Here is a 24,951-nt window from a genome sequence, read left to right as displayed (position 1 = left end):
AGGAACTCAGTTGGGGTCTCAACTTATTGTTGAGAGTTGGTATAGTAGAACCACACAAGCTACCGCTGGAATGTTTTGCTCGCAAGGTGCAAATGTTGTGACTGATTATAGCAAATAGACTTTCTATGGTTCTCATTTACAAGTAGGATACTTTTTATTTTTTCTACACCACTAGAAGACTTCAAATCATTTTAATGCAGTGAAAATCGTGGTGTTACAACGTAAAAGTTGAAAAATACATCCTAAAGCTAAAGCTTGAGTTTTTGTGTGTGCGCCAAATATTTGCCAGAGTAAGTATCTCTTTGTCTATGGAAGAATTTGAGTACAATTAAAATGGTGTTTTGACCACTGAAAAGTAGAAAAATGCTTCCTTAAGCTTGGGTGTGTGTATGTGCAAAATGTTTTGTTGAATTACTGACTGTTTCTTTGTCTATGTAAGTGTGTGCTGACAGTGGCAGAGCAGTGGGAATTCACACAAAAACTTCTCACCTGACAAAGACACAATCTGCAGGTGGAGAATAAAGTTATTATGACACCTCCATCGATGAGTGTGACTGAGAAAGTGTGTTTATGTTTAGTGTTAAAGTCAAGGTGAGCGAAACAGAGTGAGGTGTGACTCTTAGTTGTGACAAACATGTCCCCGTGTTTGGGGGGGTGGGGGGTAGAGAGAAAGAGAGACCACTGCTGGGACTCTAGGGTGGCTTTGCCTCAGTCGGAAAGAAAGATTCTTCTAATGTGCGATATGATATACAATCTCATTACGGACGGTTGCTGCTGTATAACAACAACAACATAAGAAAACAAGAAAATCACAAACATCAAGTAAAGTCATTGAATGTCATGGTACTGGAACTAATCTATAATTTCCATTCAATCCATTTTGCAATCATGCCATACAATTTTCCTCGTGCTCAGTGATTCATACAGAAATTATTCCATCAATTTCTTCTCCCTGTGTTGATAGCCCTTCTATGATTTTACACGGATAACTCCATCCCTTGCTCTGTGACTCTGTCGTCATATATTTGTAGAAAATCTGTTCATTTTCTCCTCTAACTCACTCTACAAGGTTACATGGTAACACAGGTGACAGGTTTACAGTTTTCCTGGGGAGGGGGAGCTTTTGGACCAAGGGAGTAATTCATCGACTGCTAGCCCCAATAGGACAACAGGGATGAGATGTAATTCATCCAGAGCAGAATCTAGCATCTGACACATCTCTTTGTTTTATTGCAGACGGAATGAGGCAAGGCAGTCAGCACAATAAATAGACTATGTCAATCTCAACAAACATAAAATACATACCTTGTAAGCTTTACCAGTATTGAAAGCTTGGCTTGACAATCTCCGAATGTAATTCAACTTTTTTGTGTTTTGTAACAGATGTCTCTTTCCATTCATCAATTGGCCACTGCACAGTTTGGATTGATTGATTTTATTTGTCAGTTAAAAAAATACATATGCAATTACATATTACATACAGCCTTCCCTGTGGCTCAGTTGGTAGAGCATGGTGTGTGCAACGCCAGGGTTGTGGGTTTGATTCCCACGGGGGGCCAGTACAAAAAAAATAAAAAATGCATGAAATGTATGTATTCACTACTGTAAGTTGCTCTGTCTGCTAAATGACTTAAATGTAAATGTAAATGTACATAGATACAAACATATTACAGCGATAGAGACAAAAAATGCTCAACCTCTAGATGAGTATGAGGGGGGAGCTTAAGTACAATTATTACAAGCTTGTTTGGCTGGTAGCTTGTCCTTTAGATGTTTGGGGCTGCTGGTGAACCATGATGTGCAAGGATAATCAAAGTGACACTGGACTAGCTCACTAGCTAGGTTTTCATCAAATTGGTGACAGATTTTCATGCAACAAAAAAACAACATATAAGGGTTCAGGGCCAAACCCAGATGCAGACACGGGAGGCAGATGGTTTGAGTGTTTGATATTTATTAGTTCCAAAAGGGGTAGGCAAGAGAATAGTCATGGACAGGCAAAAGGTCAAAACCAGATCAGAGTCCAGTAGGTACAGAGTGGCAGGCAGGCTCGAGGTCAGAGCAGGCAGACTGGTCAGGCAGGCGGGTACAGAGTCCAGAAAACAGGCAAGGGTCAAAACCGGGAGGACTAGCAAAAGAGAGAATAGCAAAAACAGGAGCACAGGAAAAACACGCTGGTTGACTTGAAACAGACAAGATGAACTGGCACAGAGAGACAGGAAACACAGGGATAAATACACTAGGGAAAATAAGTGACACCTGGATAGGGTGGAAACAATCACAAGGCAAGGTGAAACAGATCAGGGCCTGACACATTATGCCATTTCAGTTTCCTTTCGAAAAATTTGGCACCGGACAACATGATAGGGAAGATTTTAATTTACCGGACATTTGAGAAGTTTACCGGACATTCATATGCATTCAGATCTGACCTGGCGCAGCCAGCACCATCATATTGGGATATTGGCCAAATGAGCCACATTTACATGTCCTACAAAAAATTACAAAAACACTATTCCTTGTGTTTCGATGTGTAGCATATGCAAAACTTTATAGACATTTTTTAAATTGTTATTTAGGCTACTTTCCTAAAACAATAATTGACCACCTAACAGTTAAGCTGTCAGATTTGAGCACTAAATGTATCAGGGCATTGCATGCATAGGGCTATAGGCTTAGGTTTCTACTGTATGATCTTAACATTTTAATAAATATATACAGTATATACTGTGTCTTTTATTGCAATATCCTACAATCCACCGGGATTTAGAAAACCCTTCATTTTTATGCTATTTTTTATGCTATTTCCATTGTGTATCTGTATATTGTTTGAAAATGATTGACAGTAAATGTGTGAGTGTGTGTCGTGTGTGTGTGTGAGAGACAGACAGAGATGATGATTACAATAACGTAGCTAGTTAGCCTACAGTGCATTCGGAAAGTATTTAGACTTTTTCCACATTTTGTTACGTTATAGCCTAAATAAATATAGCCTTCTAAAATTCATGAAATTGTTATTTTCCCTCATTAATCTACACACAATATCCCACAATGACAAAGCAAAAACAGGTTTTTCCAAATTTTGGGGAATTCAAATTAAAAAGGACCCATCACATTTACATAAGTACTCAGACCCTTTACTCAGTTACTCATAGCTGAGACTTGTCCCCAAGTCACTCCTGCGTTGTCTTGGCTGTCTGCTTAGGGTCATTGTCCTGTTGGAAGCTGAACCTTCGCCCAAGTCCTGAGCACTCTGGAGCAGGTTTTCATCAAGGATCTCTCTGGACTTTGCTCCGTTCATCTTTCCCTCGATCCTGACTAGTCTCCCAGTCATTGCCATTGAAAAACATCCCCACAGCATGGTGCTGCCACCACCAGGCTTCACCGTAGGGATGGTGCATGTTTCATCAGACCAGAGAATCTTGTTTCTCATGGTCTGAGGCCTTTATATAGACAAGTGTGTGCCTTTCTAAATCATGTCCAATCAAGTTAATTTACCACAGGTGGACTCCAATGAAGGGTCTGAATATTTATGTAAATAAGGCATTTCTAAAAACCAGTTTTTGCTTTGTCATTATGGGGTATTGTGTGTATATTGACGAGGGACATTTTTTATTTAATCGATTTAGAATAAAGCTGTAAAATTACAAAATGTGGAAAAAGGGTCTGAATACTTTCAGAATGCACTGTATATAGGTTGTTTATTTGTATGTGTTGGGCTTTAACTGAGATTATTCTTTACAGAGTCAAGTGTATTTATCCAAGCCTCGAGTGTTCCTTGACTAGAACCAATTCATTCTCGCTGTCGATAATTCTAACATTATACCTTATACCTAATAGTAACTGGTTCCACTGGTGAATTGAGAGAGAGAGTGAGGTAATTGCCATCAAAGAGCCAAAATCTTTTTTTTTGCGGTATTGGTCCCTTCCAGAAGTAAACATCTCTGATTAATTGCGAGATTCAAGGAGCTATCAGCATTAAGTAACATAGCAAATGCAAAGCCTTGAATATTTACATTCATGCACTTCGAAAGGATTTGTGTCCCAGAAGCATTTAACATCAGGGCAGTCCCACATCATATGAAGGAAAGTGCCTACCTGATTTAGGGGACACATTGAACAGTTGGGAGTTGGGGCCAATTTCATCATAAAATGTTTCATTGGGGCGGCAGGTAGCCTAGCGGTTAGAGCATTGGGCTGAAAGGTTGCTGGATCAAATCCCTGAGCTGATAAGGTTAAAATATGTCATTCTGCCCCTGAACAAGCCAGTTCCCTTGTAGGCTGTCATTGTAAATAAGAATTTGTTCTTAACTGACTTGCCTAGTTAAAGAAAGGTTAAATATATATACTGCTCAAAAAAATAAAGGGAACACTTAAACAAGACATCCTAGATCTGAATGAAAGAAATAATCTTATTAAATCCTTTTTTCTTTACATAGTTGAATGTGCTGACAACAAAATCACACAAAAATAATCAATGGAAATCCAATTTATCAACCCATGGAGGTCTGGATTTGGAGTCACACTCAAAATTAAAGTGGAAAACCACACTACAGGCTGATCCAACTTTGATGTAATGTCCTTAAAACAAGTCAAAATGAGGCTCAGTGGTGTGTGTGGCCTCCACATGCCTGTATGACCTCCCTACAACGCCGGGCATGCTCCTGATGAGGTGGCGGATGGTCTCCTGAGGGATCTCCTCCCAGACCTGGACTAAAGCATCCGCCAACTCCTGGACAGTCTGTGGTGCAACATGGCGTTGGTGGATGGAGCGAGACATGATGTCCCAGATGTGCTCAATTGGATTCAGGTCTGGGGAACGGGCGGGCCAGTCCATAGCATCAATGCCATCCTCTTGCAGGAACTGCTGACACACTCCAGCCACATGAGGTCTAGCATTGTCTTGCATTAGGAGGAACCCAGGGCCAACCGCACCAGCATATGGTCTCACAAGGGGTCTGAGGATCTCATCTTGGTACCTAATGGCAGTCAGGCTACCTCTGGCGAGCACATGGAGGGCTATGCGGCCCCCCCAAAGAAATGCCACCCCACACCATGCCTGACCCACCGCCAAACCGGTCATGCTGGAGGATGTTGCAGGCAGCAGAACGTTCTCCACGGCGTCTCCAGACTCTGTCACGTCTGTCACGTGCTCAGTGTGAACCTGCTTTCATCTGTGAAGAGCACAGGGCGCCAGTGGCAAATTTGCCAATCTTGGTGTTCTCTGGCAAATGCCAAACGTCCTGCACGGTGTTGGGCTGTAAGCACAACCCCCACCTGTGGACGTCGGGCCCTCATACCACCCTCATGGAGTCTGTTTCTGACCGTTTGAGCAGACACATGCACATTTGTGGCCTGCTGGAGGTAATTTTGCAGGGCTCTGGCAGTGCTTCGCCTGCTCCTCCATGCACAAAGGCGGAGGTAGCGGTCCTGCTGCTGGGTTGTTGCCCTGCTACGGCCTCCTCCACGTCTCCTGATGTACTGGCCTGTCTCCTGGTAGCACCTCCATGCTCTGGACACTACGCTGACAGACACAGCAAACCTTCTTGCCACAGCTCGCATTGATGTGCCATCCTGGATGAGCTGCACTACCTGAGCCACTTGTGTGGGTTGTAGACTCCGTCTCATGCTACCACTAGAGTGAAAGCACCGCCAGCATTCAAAAGTGACCAAAACATCAGCCAGGAAGCATAGGAACTGAGAAGTGGTCTGTGGTCCCCACCTGCAGAACCACTCCTTTATTGGGGGTGTCTTGCTAATTGCCTATAATTTCCACCTGTTGTCTATTCCATTTGCACAACAGCATGTGAAATTTATTGTCAATCAGTGTTGCTTCCTAAGTGGACAGTTTGATTTCACAGAAGTGTGATTGACTTGGAGTTACATTGTGTTGTTTAAGTGTTCCCTTTATTTTTTTGAGCAGTGTATATTATTTATTGGTCATCAATTGATGGTTCAGATTACGGGATGACAAAGTCATATTTTTCCATATGCTGTTCCAAATGAAGGGTTTTTCAGATACACTTAGATTTGTGGACTATACTTTTTGAATGGTTAGCTCAGAAAATAAGCTTTCCAAAAGTATTTTATGTTGTATGTATGTACAGTGAGGGAAAAAAGTATTTGATCCCCTGCTGATTTTGTACGTTTGCCCACTGACAAAGAAGTGATCAGTCTATAATTTTAATGGTAGGTTTATTTGAACAGTGAGAGATGGAATAACAACAACAAAAATCCAGAAAAACACATGTCAAAAATGTTATAAAATGATTTGCATTTTAATGGGGGAAATAAGTATTTGACCTCTCTGCAAAACATGATTTAGTACTTGGTGGCAAAACCCTTGTTGGCAAGACGTTTCTTGTAGTTGGCCACCAGGTTTGCACACATCTCAGGAGGGATTTTGTCCCACTCCTCTTTGCAGATCTTCTCCAAGTCATTAACCTCTATGGGCTAGGTGGGACGCAAGCGTCCCACCCGTGGTGCACTCCATCAACAGCAGGTGCATTTCAAGAGCGGCAAATTTGAATCCAAATAAATGTCAAAATTCAAATTTTTCAAACATACAACTATTTTACACCCTTTGAAAGATAAACATCTCCTTAATCTAACCACGTTTTACGATTTCAAAAAGGTTTTACGGCGAAAGCATAAATTTAGAGCATGTTAGGACAGTACATTTACAAGAGTTGTGTGTAATGTTGTGCCAATTCAAAGACAGGCGTCACCAAAACCATAAAATCAGCTAAAATTATGCACTAACCTTTTACAATCTCCAACAGATGACACTCCTAGGACATTATGTTAGACAATGCATGCATTTTTAGTTCTATCAAGTTCATATTTATATCCAAAAACAGCATTTTACTGTGGCGTTGATGTTCAGGAAATCGTTTCCCTCCAATAACCGGCATTCAAGTCAGCGCCACAAATTAAATAATTAAAATTAGAAAACATTGGTAAAATATTATATTGTCATTTAAAGAATTATAGATTTACATCTCTTGAACGCAATCAACTTGCCAGATTTAAAAATAACCTTACTGGGAAATCACACTTTGCAATAATCTGAGCACTGCGCCCAGAAAAATACGCGTTGCGATACAGACTAGCCGCCATGTTGGGGAGATCTAAAATCGAAAATACTATGTAAATAATCCATTACCTTTGATTCTCTTCATCAGATGTCACTTCCAGGTATCACAGGTCCATAACGAATGTAGTTTTGTTCAAAAAAGCTCATCATTTATGTCCAAAAATTTCCGTCTTGTTAGCACATGATCTAAGCCCGCCGGACTTCACTTCATGAACGAGGGGAAAAAATATATTTACGTTCGTTCAAACATGTCAAACGTTGTATAGCATAAATCATTAGAGCCTTTTTTAACCAGAACATGAATAATATTCAAGGTGGACGAATGCATTCTCTTTTATAACGTATTGGAACGAGGGTACCCAACATGAACTCGCGCGCCAGGTGTCTAATGGGCCATCATCGTTCCATGGCTCTTGTTAGGTCAGATCTCCCTCCAGAAGACTCAAAACACTTTGTAAAGGCTGGTGACATCTAGTGGAAGCAATAGGAAGTGCCAAAAATATTCCTCAGCCCCTGTGTTTTTCAATGGCATAGGTTTAAAGGTAATACAACACATCAGGTATCCACTTCCTGTCAGAATCTGTCTCAGGGTTTTGCCTGCCAAATGAGTTCTGTTATACTCACAGACACCATTCAAACAGTTTTAGAAACTTTAGGGTGTTTTCTATCCGTATATAATAAGTATATGCATATTCTAGTTACTGGGTAGGATTAGTAACCAGATTAAATCGGGTACATTTTTTTATCCAGCCGTGCAAATACTGCCCCCTAGCCCTAACAGGTTAAGGTTTTGAGGCTGACATTTGGCAACTCCAACCTTCAGCTCCTTCCACAGATTTTCTATGGGATTAAGGTCTGGAGACTGGCTAGGCCACTCCAGGACCTTAATGTGCTTCTTCTTGAGCCACTCCTTTGTTGCCTTGGCCGTGTGTTTTGGGTCATTGTCATGCTGGAATACCCATCCACGACCCATTTTCAATGCCCTGGCTGAGGGAAGGAGGTTCTCACCCAAGATTTGATGGTACATGGCCCCGTACATCGTCCCTTTGATGCGGTGAAGTTGTCCTGTCCCCTTAGCAGAAAAACACCCCCAAAGCATAATGTTTCCACCTCCATGTTTGACGGTGGGGATGGTCATCTTGGGGTCATTGGCAGCATTCCTCCTCCTCCAAACACGGCGAGTTGAGTTGATGCCAAAGAGCTCCATTTTGGTCTCATCTGACCACAACATTTTCACCCAGTTGTCCTCTGAATCATTTCAGATCTTCATTGGCAAACTTCAGACGGGCATGTATATGTGCTTTCTTGAACAGGGGGACCTTGCGGGCGCTGCAGGATTTCAGTCCTTCACGGCGTAGTGTGTTACCAATTGTTTTCTTGGTGACTATGGTCCCAGATAGCCTGCAGAGTTCTGTCCTACTATCTCTGCAGTAGATTGCAACACCGCCCCCTTTGGCCGTTCTATCTTGTCTGAAAATGTTGTAGTTAGGGATGAATATTTCAGAGTTTTTGGTGGACTTCTTAAGCCAGGATTCAGACACGGCTAGGACATCTGGGTTGGCAGAGTTTGCTAAAGCAGTGAATAAAACAAACTTAGGGAGGAGGCTTCTAATTTTAACATGCATGAAACCAAGGCTATTACGGTTACAGAAGTCATCAAAAGAGAGTGCCTGGGGAATAGGAGTGGAGCTAGGCACTGCAGGGCCTGGATTCACCTCTACATCACCAGAGGAACTGAGGAGTAGTCGGATAAGGGTACGGCTAAAAGCTATGAGAATTGGTTGTTTATGACGTCCGGAATAGAGAGTAAAAGGAGCAGGTTTCTGGGGTGGATAAAATAGCTTCAAGGTATAATGTACAGACAAAGGTATGGTAGAATGTGAATACAGTGAAGGTAAACCTAGGCATTGAGTGATGATGAGAGAGATAATGTCTCTAGAAACATCATTGAAACCAGAAGATGTCATAGCATGTGTGCGTGGTGGAACTGAAAGGTTGGATAAGGTATAATGAGCAGGGCTAGAGGCTCTACAGTGAAATAAGCCAATAAACACTAACCAGAACAGCAATGGACAAGGCATATTGACATTAAGGAGAGGCATGCTTAGCCGAGTGATCATAAATGTCCAAGTGAGATTCAGACAGCTAGCCGGGCCATAGGTAGCAAGCTGGCAGAAGATGGAGGGAGGTCTGTTTTTAGCCACCTCGTGCGTTTCCGTCTGTAGATTAGTGGGGTTCCGTGTGGTAGGGGGGACCAGTCCAATTGGCAAAATAGTTATAGTGGCCCAAGAAAATTGTCCGATTGACCTAAAAAGATAGCAGCCGATAAGACAGCTAATGATTAGCGGGCCGCAGATGGGCGTTCAGGTTATGTTGCGACGGAGGGGCCAGTTGGATAACTCCCTCGGGCAGATAACGTCGGTAGTCCAGTCGTGAAGGCCCGATGGGGCTCCGCATCGGCAGTAAAACGGGTCCGGATAGGTGATTGTAGCCCAGGAGTGGCTGATGGAACTCTTCAGCTGGCTAGCTCCGGAATAATTGATGTTAGCTCCGGGACCGACGTTAGCCAATAGTCACTCAGGTAGCAGCTAGCTAGCTGCAAGATCCAGGGGTAAATGTCCAGAGCCTGCGGTAGAAATCCGGGGATATGGAGAGAAAAATAGGTCCGGTATGCTCTGGTCTGAGTCGCGCTGTACAAAACTGGCGATAGCTTTTCGAGCTAAGGGATAGCTGATGACCGCCAACCGTGGCTTGCTGAACTCCAACGTTAGCCAGTGAACTGGCCAGCCTCTGGCTAACCTCTGGCTAGCTTCTGTTGTGGATTTCAGATTTGAGGTAAATAATACTTTTTTTAAATTGGTGAGGCGGGTTGCAGGAGAGTGTTTTGAAGTTTAATTTTTAGAAAAAAATATATATAGAAAGATATGTGAAGAAAAGATGTAAATATATATATAGACGGGACATGACAAGAGGAGGACAACGGACGTCTGACTGCTATGCCATCTTGGAAAAAACTATATGCAATCAGGGGCAGCTGGGGAAAAAAACATAAATAGCGAATGGAGGAAGCTTTACCCAGTGGTTTATTTTCATGCCAGCCAGCTAGTCTATACTCCTGTTGTAAATATAAGCAATGTGCTTAATATTAGGAAAGTTGAGAAATAAATATAGTAGGCCTAGCCTATATTAAGTTGATCCTCCTCTTTTTAGAAGAGGTTATCACTCTGTTTTCTCAAGCAAATGAAAATCCTATTGAAATGTTGCGCAACATGAGCTCATGGACTCTCATGAAGTGTCTGATTAGATTTTCAAATACATTTGCATTGATGTCAGAGTGATTAGAGGGACAATAGAGTGCTGAATTCCAGGCAGTTAGTAATGACCATCAGAAGCATCAGAGCTTGGAGAAGCCTAATTGTGACTCACCACCTGGATTCGTTCTTATGTAGCAAAATGTTTAATTGTGTTTTTTTAAATGATATAAAAGTAGAGACTCAGAGGCTACAAAATGGTATATCACACACTGCATTTGAGGAACAATGGGAAACTAATTCTGTTTTGAAAGTTGATCAACTTGTAAACTCACTTTTGAGAAAATCGCCTTTAAATGTTTTGCTATCTAGTGAAGAGCTCTTTTTTTGTCTACACCCATTCAGCATCGTTCACACCCTCACCCTGAGCTTTAGCCCCACCCATCTCGTTTCGCTCTCGAAGCGCACACTTGACACTCTGGCCAATGATTTGTTTACCTCTGGTTACCTCTGCTGGCAATAATTTCATTACGTTTTTTTGCAGACGTTTACTGACACCAGCCATATTCAACGGGTGTTGAACACACGTCACGTAACATTAACTAACGAGCCAGCCAGCCAACGTTAGCTAGTTAAATGATAAACAGTCCCAACAATGCCACAGTACTGGGAGCTAACCAACCATGTTCAATGTTAGCTAGCTAACATTAGGCTCTAACTAGAACAGCACACGGCTCTGGGAAACAAATAATTATGTCAGCTAGGGAGCCAGCCAGCTAACAGTACACTTTAGCTTAAGACATATAGCTTGCTAGCTTGGTAAAAATATGTACCTAGCTAGGTAAACAGTGTAAGTTCACACACGTCGCATAACGTTAGCTAATGAGCCAGCCAGCTAACGTTAGCTAGTCAAACAACAATGAACAGTGCCAACAATGCCACAGTGCTGGGAGCTAACAAACTATGTTAGCTAGCTAACATTAGGCTCTAACTAGAACAGCAAACGGCTCTGGGAAATGAATAATAACATCAGCTAGTGAGCCAGCCAGCTAACGTTAGCATGAAATTAAACCACTATCTGTCAAAATTAGAAAACGTGTAATTTCTGAACATGTAACGCTAGACTATCTTACCTGTATACATCATCGTGCATGGATGTGTCTCCCTGTCAGGAATACCATGCCACGGTTGCCCTTAGTTTGAAGATGAAATCCGGAGACAGGTGTTTCCTCTATCTCTTTAGCTACCATACTGTAATTCCACTGATTTCAAAACTTGATCCTCCAGAAAGTGGAGAGCCACACTTATGCTGCTCCACTACACAATACATTTCAAACAGAGCCGTGTTCGACAGGATTACCAACACAGACTGACGAGCTTCTACGGCAGACCAATCCGAACTCTTCTCTCGGTATCTCCAGCCCACTCATTATCTCAGCCAATCATGGAAAGGTTGCTAACTTTTTCTGTGGCTTAACCAACAAGGCTGGTAATTTAACAATTTTATTCGTATTTACAGATGGCATACGAGTTTGTTATTAGGCACGTGAAAGCATTTCTTCCAAAAAACGCATTTTGATTATAAAAAAATATTTGTTACGTTCAAACGGCTCTCCTGTTAAGTTGACATGCGACATATGACTAGTTTCCTGAATCGGGTCACAATTACCGTGACTACATGGTCACATGGAATTTGACTCCCTTCATGACTCGTGACAGCTGGAGTGACGGTAATATTGGCACCGCAATAGCCCTAGGTCCAGCAACATTAAGGCAGTTACAGTGCATTCGGAAAGAATTCAGACCCCTTTTTTCTCAGTTTGTTATGTTATAGCCTTATTCTAAAATTGTTTAAATGCATCTTTTTCCTCATCAATCTACACATGCCATAATGACAAAGCGAAAACAGTTTTTTAGAAATTTGGCTAATTTATAAAAATAAAAAAACAGCAATACCTTATTTACAGAAGTATTCAGACCCTTTGTTATAAGACTCGAAATTGAGCTCAGGTGCATCCTGTTTCCATTGATCATCATTGACATGTTTCTACAACTTGATTGGAGTCCACCTTGTGGTAAATTCAACTGATTGGACGGATTTGGAAAGGCACACACCTGTCTATATAAGATCCCACAGTTGACAGTGCATCTCAGAGCAAAAACCAAGCCATGAGGTCGAAGGAATTGTTCGTAGAGATCCGAGACAGGATGGTGTCGAGGCACAGATCTGGGGAAAGGGTACCAAAAAATGTCTGCAGCATTGAAGGTCCCCAAAAACACAGTGGCCTCCATGATTCTTAAATGGAAGAAGTTTGGAATCACTAAGACTAGAGCTGGCCGCCCGGCCGAACTGAGCAATTGGGGGAGAAGGGCCTTGGTCAGTGAGGTGACCAAGAACCTGATGGACACTCTGACAGAGCTCCAGAGTTTCTCTGTGGAGATGGGAGAACCTTCCAGAAGGACAACCATCTCTGCAGCACTCCATCAATCAGGCCTTTATGGTAGAGTGGCACGAGAGCCCACTTGGAGTTTGCCAAAAGACACTGAAAGGACTCTCAGACCATGAGAAACAAGATTCTCTGGTCTGATGAAAACAACATTGAACTCTTTGGCCTGAATGCCAAGCGTCACGTCTGGAGGAAGCCTGACACCATCCCTACGGTGAAGAATGGTGGTGGCAGCATCATGCTGTGGGGATTATTAATATTATATAATATTTACATTTTCAAGTATTTTTTTCGATTGATAAGATGAGTCTGTGAAATCAACTTTTGACGCCTGATGAGCTAACTAGCTACCAAGCTGAGTAGAATTAAAAGTAGAATCAGCTTGAAAGTGAGTTGACAATTTCTGAGGCAAAAGTTAATATCTGATCAATGACATCAGTATTTTTAAAGTACATGAAAAGCTCTATGAAGTGAATCCAAGATTTAAAAAAAAATCTCCTCAGATAATGTTAGCTATCTAACTAGATTGCTAGCTAGCCACCAGCTAACTATGATGGCCAGTTAGCCTGTGTTGGTCAAGTCAGTCATCCAAGATGGAGCAAGGTAGCCTACTTGATTTAGCTCGTCTTGTCTTTTTTATATTAATGTTTACTTCGATAACTGTACAAAATAAAATGCATTTGTTATTTGGTATTAGAGCATAAAAACTAACTGGATAGTGATTATATTTTGTCCCTAGCTAGCCAGCCAAAATAGAGAGGGGTGCTGTGAAGGAAAATTGGATGACTATATTTTACTAGCTAGTCAAATGCCAACAGCCATGTAGTCTTCCCCTGATGACTACATCTCATTAGGCGTCTTTATCTGTGATTTGATTCCTATAAAATATTAAGCCTTCTTGCTCTTGATTGCAAGAATGAATGTAACGTTATAACCCAAACCTTGTGATAATAGCTTATAAATAATGACTATGGTGGTCAGCTTGGTAACTAAATGTTCCTGGTCTAGCTGGTTTGTGACTTTGCTACTTATGAACAGCGAGTCATTCCTGCGGTAGGCCTGCAGGATGAGGAGGACCATGAAGGCATGGCCTTCTTAGAGGAAGATGCCTTTGATACTGAGCTACTCTTGCAAGACGAGGATGACGAGAATGAGATCAAGGAGACAGAGAAAGTTGAGGAGCCCCCACCTGAGGCTTCTCAGCCAAGCTCTTCAACTGGAAGGTAACTATAAATTATGTGTTATTGCATTGTGTTTTTCAGGCTATTAAGGCATGAATGTCCAGTTGGTTTAAATCTTGACAGTGTACGTCAGGCAGTTCGGTCGACCGCTCAGGATTAACTAAGGGAGATAGACTTCTTGTTTTTCACACAGGCATTGGTGGCAAAGGTTTGTGAGTTCACAAATAGTCAGGGTTGGGGTCTTGTTTTGGAGTGGCCGTCATATGGTGATTCCCTTGGAGCAAGGCTTGATGTTGCACCTACAGCATTCTACCAGTTTCTTTGACCGCTCATTTACATGAGATTTACCGAACTGCCTGACCTTCATCGATACTGGGGTAAAAGTATCTTCAGGGTTCTTGGGCTAGAGCTTTCATGTAACGTAACCGCTTCAAAGCTATATTGTTTGCTTTACAGGTAGTGGATCCTGCCACTCAAGATAATGCAGATAGGCTTAGAAAACTCTGGTACTTACTGGGCCACCTAAAACAGACTTGTAAGAAGCTGTATCAGCCAAACCCAAATGTAGCCATAGATGAGCACATGGTCAAATCAAAAGGGCAATCAGGATTCAAGCCGTATATGAAAGGCAAGCAGTTGGACGGTCGTGTGGTTGATCTAGCCAGGGAAGTTGTTGAGGCATTAGTTGTGTCTTATGCAAACCAGGGATACAATTTTTGGTTCAACAAATTTTATCCATCACCCATGCTCATAAGTAGTCTGAGAGTGCAGGTGTCACGGCTGTCGAAAGGAGCGGACCAAAGTGCAGCGTGGTTGTAGTTGCACATTTTATTAAATCCGTGAAACTTTGCAATACATAAATAACTGAATATGACAAAACAACAAACCGTGACGCAGAGAGAAATAAACACTACTCAAAATATAATAACTCACAAAACCCAGGAAGAAAAACCCCTACTTAAATATGGTCTCCAATTAGAGACAATGAGGACCAGCTGCCTCCAATTGGAGATCAACCCAAAAAACAACATAGAACTAGAACTAAACATAGATATAGAAAACATAGAACAAAACACAAAACACCCCCTGTCACACCCTGACCTACTCTACCATAGAAAATAACCTCTTACTATGGTCAGGACGTGACAGCAGGGGTTCAATGCACGTGGGACTTGTAGGGTAAACCAGAAACTGTTTCCTGATGCATTTAAGGACTTAAAAAAGTGGGAGTGTCAAACCAAGTTAGTGATTTAAATGTGTCTTAATTTTCAGGTTTGAATGAGACACTGTTTCCCCTAAGATTATTCTTTCAATAAAGTTCTTGTTTTATTAATATTATCACCTGTTTATGTCTTTCCTTATCATATGTAAGACTAAATGCTATTTGTTATTTGTTTTGTTGCAGATATGTGCTTAACCCCCTTCATATTGATATTCATCACCTAGATACTGTAACACCACGCCTACGTCCCAAATGGCACCCTATTCCCTGTCGGTCCAGGCCAGAAGTAGTGCATTATAGGGAATAGGGTGCCATTTAAGGTACAGTCCAACTATCCTACCTCACTATCAAAAAAAATCTAACGTGAAGAGTGTTTAGTATCAAAACTGTGGCTGCCTCAACTTCATATAGCCAGCCTCAGTCCAGCGAGTTACACTGAGTGTACAAAACATTAAAAACACCTTCCTAATAGTGATTTATAAAGCTCACCGCTTATGAAAAATGCAGCCAAGAGTGCCTTGCTGCTGGAGAGAGAAAGAGGAGCAAGCAGAGAAGACGAAGAGAGTCAGACGTCATCTCCTTCAGCTCACGTTGCTGTGAATACCCCCCCCCCCCCCCCCCCGTTCACACTGCTTAATATTTAATAACCCTTTCACAAAAAGTTATATCTGCTAAAAATGAAATCAGAAAAATATAAAGATGATACATCCACGCTCTGTTGAAACATGAAAGTGTTTTTGGCCACTGTCAAGTTTAATTGCATTCTTCGAATTTGCTTCATCGATATTTGCTGCGAAAAAAAAAAAAGATGATTGAATTGTATTATTTCATAAATGTAATACCAGTACATGCAAAGAAGAATTGCAAGACATAAAAAAAAAAAATCTGAAACCCGGACTACCCAGATAGCAGCAGTCTGCATCAGATCTCTCTCTTCCCTCACCCATATGTCTGACACACAGTATGGTGACAGGTATCAAAGCAGAGTGCCTTGTCAGAACATCAGTAAATTGAATCAGTGTCGCTCTAAGATTTGCCAATCTGTCATTATTATTTGATATCTCAAACATTTCTAGCTTTTATCCTGTCTGGCTGCCTCAAAATAAATTCAAACCACAGGGACCTAAACTAAGCATGTGCTTACTCACAGCGCATGCACAAGTACTCTCACACGCACACACACACACACACACACATCTGATAAAAGTGATGAATGTAGACTTGGATACAAATATCAAAAGGTGTCAGCAGGGGGTCTTGTAGGAAGTCAGATGTTTTAATACTTCATAATAACTGAAAGACCACAGATAGCAAGGAGAAAGATGTGGCTTTGAAATGTATCCAAGCTAATTGTGAGATGAGAAACAGAAACATTGTTTAAAGATTTTAGACTTCATCTTTCTAACCAAAACTCTTTGATCATAATATCTGTATTATAAGTATATTAAATATCTTCCTTCTGCCTGCATTATTACAATATTTTACAGTGAATGTCCAGCTTGAATATTTGTGCATCTATGTATGTTGTGTGTACGTATGTGTGTCTGCGTTCGTTCGAGTGTGCATTCCGAGTGTGTGTGCGTGTGTTGTGAGTGCATATCTCTGTGTGCGTGTGTTTGCGTGCATGGGCGTGTTCGTGCTCGTGTGTGTGCCATTTGCGGTGGGAGTTGGCAGACAGTGTTCACCATGACTAAGCCTTGCTCATATTATGGCCATCTGGAGCCACCAATCACAAGGTAAAAACACACGCCAAAAACAGAAGATATCACAAAACAACAACAAAGTGAACGTGAAACAAATAGTGCAAACAGGGTCATGCTAAACAAATAACTTTCTCGCTTTCTTTCTCTCCCACCTTCCTCCACCTCCTCCTCGGTTTTTGTTTGGGTCCTCGAGGAGCTCTCTGTCTGTAATTTACACAAGAAAGAAAACGCACTTCAAAATAACACGGATGCATCTCACACTCTTTTTCTTGCACGTTCAACCAACATCGTTGTTTGTTTTACTGAAATGACTTTTCCGTGATGGTGGCATCACACCCTAAAGGTTATAGCGTCTCAGTGTAGTTAGCTTTTCACCTGCAGTAATTGAGACTTATCAGACTGAGTTCCCAGGGGCCTCAGCATGCATTACGGTTGTGACTATGAGTCTCTTTCTCATGTCCTAACAGACCTACATCCGCAACATTACAAATCCAAGCAGAAGCCACAAAACCATGTTCGAGGTAGAAGAGGTTGCAGTAAAAATAACCTGTGTTGTTCTTGTAAAACACTACATGCACTACCTTTCTCTTCAACATTTTTTCACGTACAACTGCTTGAAATGTTAGGGCACACAAGCTGTTTAAGTATTTAGCCACACACGCACCTTTACCATACTCTGCACATGCAGTCTGGCTAAGAGACAAATGTATGTACAGTGCATTCGGAAGATATTCAGACCCCTTGACTTTTTCTACATTTTGTTACATTACAGCCTTATTCTAATATGGATTTTTTTTTTAATCCTCCTCGTTTTTAGACATTTCTGCAAATGTATTACAAATAAAAATCTGAAATACCTTATTTACATAAGTATTCAGACCATTTGGTATGAGACTCGAAATTGAGCTCAGGTGCATCCTGTTCCCATTGATGATCATTGAGATGTTTCTACAACCTGAATGGAGTCCACCTGTGGTAAATTCAATTGATTGGACAGGATTTGGAAAGGCACATACCTATCTATATAAGATCGCACAGTTGACAGTGCATCTCAGAACAAAAACCAAGCCATGAGGTCGAAGGAATTGTCCGTAGAGATCCGAGACAGAATGATGTCGAGGCACAGATCTGGGAAAAGGGTACCAAAAAATGTCTGCAGCATTGAAGGTTCCCAAGAACACAGTGGCCTTCATCATTCTTAAATGGAAGAAGTTTGGAATCACCAAGACTCTTACCAGAGCTGGCCACCCAGCCAAACTGAGAAATCGGGGGAGAAGTCTCTGAATGTTCTTGAGTGGCCCAGCCAGAGCCCAGCCAGAGCTCCCAATCCAACCTGACAGCGCTTGAGAGGATCTGCAGAAAATAATGGGAGAAACTCTCCAAATACAGGTGTGCCAAGCTTGTAGCGTCATACTCAGGAAGACTCGGCTGTAATCGCTGCCAAAGGTGCTTCAACAAAGTACTGAGTAAAGAGTCTGAATAATTATTTAAAAGTAATATTTGAGTTTTTGCATTGTCATTATGGGGTATTGTGTATCGATGGATGAGGAAAAAATATATTTTAGAATAAACATTTTAGAAAAAGGCTGTAATGTACCAAAATGTGGAAAAAGTGAAGGGGTCTGAATACTTTCCGAATGCACTGTAGATAGGGGACATCAGAGAAACTGTGGGACAGTATGGTAGAGTATTAGCAGGACTGTTTGTGTGAAGATAAACAATCCCTATGGTTCAGATGAATAGGGATCAACCCACTGGGCACAAATTGGTTGAGTCAATGTTCTTTCAATGTAAATTGTTAACGTATTGTGACGTGGAATCTACATGGAATACATTGAAGTTGAAAAAAGTCATAAAACTGTTGTTTTAAGCGTGAAATTTCAACCACATGATTATGTTATCATGGTAACCAAAATTCAACATAGACAAACATTTGGAATTTGTACCTTTAAAACAACGTCACATATTTCATGGTATATCCACGATCAGAAATATAAATAGGCTCTCCTACTGGAGAACTGTTTAATCTACAGCTACACTTTGGTCTCCCATCCAGGGTTTTAACCAAGCCCAGCTTAGCATTGATATTTGTCCCTGGCTATTACCAAATGTGCAATCGTGAGAATGTTTTTTGAGAGAGATGTGTTGCTATCATCTACATACACTACCGTTCAAAAGTTTTGGGTCACTTAGAAATGTCCTTGTTTTTGAAAGAAAAGCAAATTTTTTGTCCATTAAAATAACATCAATTTGATCAGAAATACAGTGTAGACATTGTTAATGTTGTAAATGACTATTGTAGCTGGAAATGGCAGATTTTTATTGGAATATCTACATAGGCGTACAGAGGACCATTATCAGCAACCTTCACTCCTGTGTTCCAATGGCACGTTTTGTTAGCTAATCCAATTTGATAATTTTAAAAGGCATAGGTCGTCGCAATTCCTATTTGAACTTTGCTGTGTTTTTAAAGGGTTGAAAGCCCACTGACAACTAAACGAAAAATCAGCCATTGTTTTTCCATTGGAATTTGGTTATGCATTTAGATGGTTGAAAGCATTATGATAACACATTGGAAAATCGACTAACTTTTGGCTGTCTTTTTGAGAGAATGAATATTGGTTACAATCTCATTGATTAATGTCTCAACCAAATATTATCCACATTGAAATGACGTGGTGTGCCCAGTGGAAGTACCCATAAGGCTCTGGTCAGGGGCGTGTCATTTGGGAAGCACACTGGGTCCAGAGGGGAGCAGGCTTTGACCAGTAGAGAGGAAGAGAGGAAGGTGGAGGAGAGAAGAGGGGATGGTAGAGGAAAAGGAACTAGTGGTACTGGCAGCAGTGCATGCTGAGACAAATGGTCTTGAGGGCCCATATGGGTGGGCAGAGAGAGAGAGATTTATGTGTATGTGTGTGTGCTGGAGATGGGGGCAGATCAACCCCTTATGGGATGTTAACCTACCCACACACACACACACACACACACCACCACCACTACCATCATGCTGGCAACGCACACAAACACGACGCAAAACAACACACACACGATGCATGAGTCAGACAGAAATAGAGAAGTCGTGTGAAGACCAGTTTGTAGACTCATTTCAGGATTAACTTGAGAGGAGAGTTTCTAAAGTACAAATTGCTGCCAGCTAATTACATTTCAAGATTGTCTTGAGAAGATCATGATGGGTTTAGCATTGTAGAAGTGGAACCAAAAGTGACGCTGAGGAATTGACTGCATTATCTATGAGAAGTATAGAATAAACCAGCTCATCTCACTTCAGGATAATGATGGGGGTTTACAATGGATAACAGAGAGCCAAGAGAGAAAACAAGCTGACTGCGTGTTCTATGAGAAGTATAGATTAAACTAGAATAGAGACATATGTCCATGAGTAACAGGTCAACAACAAAGGTAGCTCACCATAGAGGCGGAGGATTGGACTGGATAGATTTAATGTGTCACCTAACAGTTAGACTATTTTACAACCCACTAGCTGTAATGAGATAAAGAGGGGAAACTTTTGAGTCTCAAATGACACCCTATTCCTTATGGGCTCTGGTCAAAAGTCACGCACTACATAGGGAATAGGGTGTAATTTGGGACACGGCCACTGTGTCTCCTGCTAGGGAACGTTGACAGCTAAAAGGGCCATGAAATAACCATGAGACAGTTGCCATAATGGCATTCACATTCACACAAACCCCCCTGCAAGCTTAGCCTGCATCCCAAATGTCACCCTATTCCCTATATAATGCACTACTTTTCACCAGGGCCCATAGGGAATAGGGCGGCAACTGGGAAGCAGTTTTAGTCTTTGTTTGGTTTCTCTGCATATTCTCTCCACTATTAGGAAATTAAACCCTGGGATCAGCGTCAAAGTGAAAGCCTCTGGGATATTAAACAATGGATCGTCTTAGATTTGAGGTGAGAGGAATTACTTTGGCTACATGACAGAGTGTCCTGGACAGGAAACCATGCAGGGCTAACAGACATAGTGTGCATCCCAAATGGAACCCTATTCCCAATATTGTGCACTAGTTTTGACTAGAGCCCTATGGTCAAAACTAGTTCACTATGTAGGGAATGGGGTGCCATTTGGAACACTTGTAGATGATCACATCTGATGCAGTGATTTAGGATAAACACAGGATCAGAGACAAATTAGCTTATAGGCCTGTTCCTGAAAGGAGGTTTGAAAGGAAGGAGCGAATAATGAAATGTATGCTTAATTTATCCAGAGGTTTTACAAGGCACTATGAAATAAACATGAGAGAGAGTTAGAATGTTAATATGCTTCTGGCTAGGAACACATGGAAAACAGTCGTTTGCTTCAGTGTTGGCACTCTGTGTGTGTGTGTGTGTGTGTGTGTGTGTGTGTGTGTGTGTGTGTGTGTGTGTGTGTGTGTGTGTGTGTGTGTGTGTGTGTGTGTGTGTGTGTGTGGGGGGGGGGGGGGGGGGGGGATAAGGTGGAGGGGGTGTTGAAGATGAGGAAAGAAATATGAAATACAAGACAGGTGACAAAAGAATGACAGACATGAGGCAGTGTGATATGGTACACTCCCACTCTCTTGTAACGACGAGAGAGAGAGAGCTGTACAGCCCAGAAAATGAGAGGGAGTAAGTAAGAGGAGGAGTTATACACAACATACAGGCACAAAAAAGGAAAAGATGGAGAGAACTACGATAAGACAGGAAGGAAGAGAGATCAAATCTTTCCTTACTATGTGTGAACATGGTCTCCAAAGATGAACTGTTAAACCGTCAATCAAAGATCAGGGCGGGCCTGATCTGAGCCACCCTCATAATCAAAGACTAGCGTTGTGTCAAAAGATGCTTAATCTGTGTTTTGGGCTGGTTCTGTTGGAGGAGCGATAACGTGTGGAGGACTAGCAGTAGCAGAGGCAGATGCCTGCAGTGAAAAAGCATAGCCATGCATATTTAACAACTACACTGAGAGGAGGGAACGGAAGGAGGGAGCCAAGAGACTGATGCAGGTACTATACCTCTCGCTCTCCCTCTCTCTCTGAATCTCTGTCTCTCTCACACACACACAGGCACATACACACACACACAGGTCCATAGGTCATGCGGGTAGGCTGTTAGGTTTGTTTGGACCCAATGGGTTTGCTTTTTCTTTGCGTGTGTGTGCATGCATACTGTACGTGCGTGCGTATGGATGTGTCTGTGTATGTTTGTGTTATGAGGAGGTACCCACCACCACTGTGCTGCATGGTGTGCTAGTCATAGATGTTTGTGTGACAGAGAGACAGAGACACACATTAGAGCAGAACTGCGGCATCTCAGCATAACGCATTTCCTATGTTCATGCTGCTCAGGATTCTGTAACTGTACAGTATTTGTGGCTCTACCCAGTGTTGTCCAAAGAGATGTTCCCATTATACACTGCTCAAAAAAAATAAAGGGAACACTTAAACAACACAATGTAACTCCAAGTCAATCACACTTCTGTGAAATCAAACTGTCCACTTAGGAAGCAACACTGATTGACAATAAATGTCACATGCTGTTGTGCAAATGGAATAGACAACAGGTGGAAATTATAGGCAATTAGCAAGACACCCCCAATAAAGGAGTGGTTCTGCAGGTGGGGACCACAGACCACTTCTCAGTTCCTATGCTTCCTGGCTGATGTTTTGGTCACTTTTGAATGCTGGCGGTGCTTTCACTCTAGTGGTAGCATGAGACGGAGTCTACAACCCACACAAGTGGCTCAGGTAGTGCAGCTCATCCAGGATGGCACATCAATGCCAGCTGTGGCAAGAAGGTTTGCTGTGTCTGTCAGTGTAGTGTCCAGAGCATGGAGGCGCTCCCATGAGACAGGCCAGTACATCAGGAGACGTGGAGGAGGCCGTAGGAGGGCAACAACCCAGCAGCTGGACCGCTACCTCCGCCTTTGTGCAAGGAGGAGCAGGAGAAGCACTGTCAGAGCCCTGCAAAATGACCTCCAGCAGGCCACAAATGTGCATGTGTCTGCTCAAACGGTCAGAAACAGACTCCATGAGGGTGGTATGAGGGCCCGACGTCCACAGGTGGGGGTTGTGCTTACAGCCCAACACCGTGCAGGACGTTTGGCATTTGCCAGAGAACACCAAGATTGGCACATTCGCCACCGGCGCCCTGTGCTCTTCACAGATGAAAGCAGGTTCACACTGAGCACGTGACAGAGTCTGGAGACGCCGTGGAGAACATTCTGCTGCCTGCAACATCCTCCAGCATGACCGGTTTGGCGGTGGGTCAGTCATGGTGTGGGGTGGCATTTCTTTGGGGGGTCGCACAGCCCTCCATGTGCTCGCCTGACTGCCGTTAGGTACCGAGATGAGATCTTCAGACCCCTTGTGAGACCATATGCTGGTGCGGTTGGCCCTGGGTTCCTCCTAATGCAAGACAATGCTAGACCTCATGTGGCTGGAGTGTGTCAGCAGTTCCTGCAAGTGGAAGGCATTGATACTATGGACTGGCCTGCCCGTTCCCCAGACCTGAATCCAATTGAGCACATCTGGGAAATCATGTCTCGCTCCATCCACCAACGACACGTTGCACCACAGACTGTCCAGGAGTTGGCGGATGCTTTAGTCCAGGTCTGGGAGGAGATCCCTCAGGAGACCATCCGCCACCTCATCAGGAGCATGCCCAGGCGTTGTAGGGAGGTGATACAGGCACGTGGAGGCCACACACACTACTGAGCCTCATTTTGACTTGTTTTAAGGACATTACATCAAAGTTGGATCAGCCTGTAGTGTGATTTTCAACTTTAATTTTGAGTGTGACTCCAAATCCAGACCTCCATGGGTTGATAAATTGGATTTCCATTGATTATTTTTGTGTGATTTTGTTGTCAGCGCATTCAACTATGTAAAGAAAAAAGTATTTAATAAGATTATTACTTTCATTCAGATCTAGGATGTGTTGTTTAAGTGTTCCCTTTATTTTTTTGAGCAGTATAAAATAAAACACCAGCCATTCATACCACTCTGAATCCCTGCTAATGCAGACCCAAATGCTTGTAACTATCAAATAGTGTAGTTAACCTGTTTGGGCTAGGGGGCAGTATTGAGAATTTTGGAAAAAATATGTGCCCATTTTTAACTGCCTCCTACACCAACTCAGAAGCTAGAATATGCATATTATTGTTCAGGTTTGGATAGAAAACACCCTAAAGTTTCTAAAACTGTTTGAATGGTGTCTGTGAGTATAACAGAACTCCTATGGCAGGCAAAAACCTGACAAGGTTTCATGCAGGAAGTGGCCTGTCTGACAAGGAGTCGTGCGTCTTGCATCTGTTTATTGAAGAGTTAGGATCTTAGCTGTAACGTGACAATTCCCAGGGCTCCAATAGGCTCTCAGAACCCGGGAAAAACCTGAACGATGACGAGGCAGCCTCTGGCTGAAACAGATTATCGCCTTATCCAAGTGGCCGATCAGAGGACCATTGATTCGCCCCCGTGGAGAAATTTCATTCGGCTGTTTAGCTTATTGCAGATTCCCGGTCGGAATATTATCGCTTTTCTACGAGATAAATGGCATAAAAATTGGTTTTAAACAGCGGTTGACATGCTTCGAAGTACGGTAATGGAATATTTAGACATTTTTTGTCACGCCATGCGCCATGCGCACGACCGTTATTTACCATTCGTATAGTGTCTAGAACGCACGAACAAAACAGAGGATATTTGGATATAACGATGGATTATTTGGGACCAAACCTACATTTGTTATTGAAGTAGAAGTCCTGGGAGTGCATTCTGACGAAGAACAGGAAAGGTAAGAACATTTTTCTTATAGGAAATAGGATGTTGGTGAAGGCTAATCTTGCCGGGTGTCTAAATAGCTAGCCGTGATGGCTGGGCTATGTACTTAGAATATTGCAAAATGTGCTTCATCCGAAAAGCTATTTTAAAATCGGACATATCGAGTGCATAGAGGAGTAATGTATCTATAATTCTTAAAATAATTGTTATGCTTTTTGTGAACGTTTATCGTGAGTAATTTAGCAAACTGTTAGTAAATTCCCCGGAAGTTTG

Source organism: Salmo salar, chromosome 11 (assembly GCF_965601325.2).
Source record: "Salmo salar chromosome 11, fSalSal1, whole genome shotgun sequence".
Lineage (NCBI taxonomy): Eukaryota > Metazoa > Chordata > Actinopteri > Salmoniformes > Salmonidae > Salmo > Salmo salar.
Note: the sequence above shows the minus strand (reverse complement) of the source record.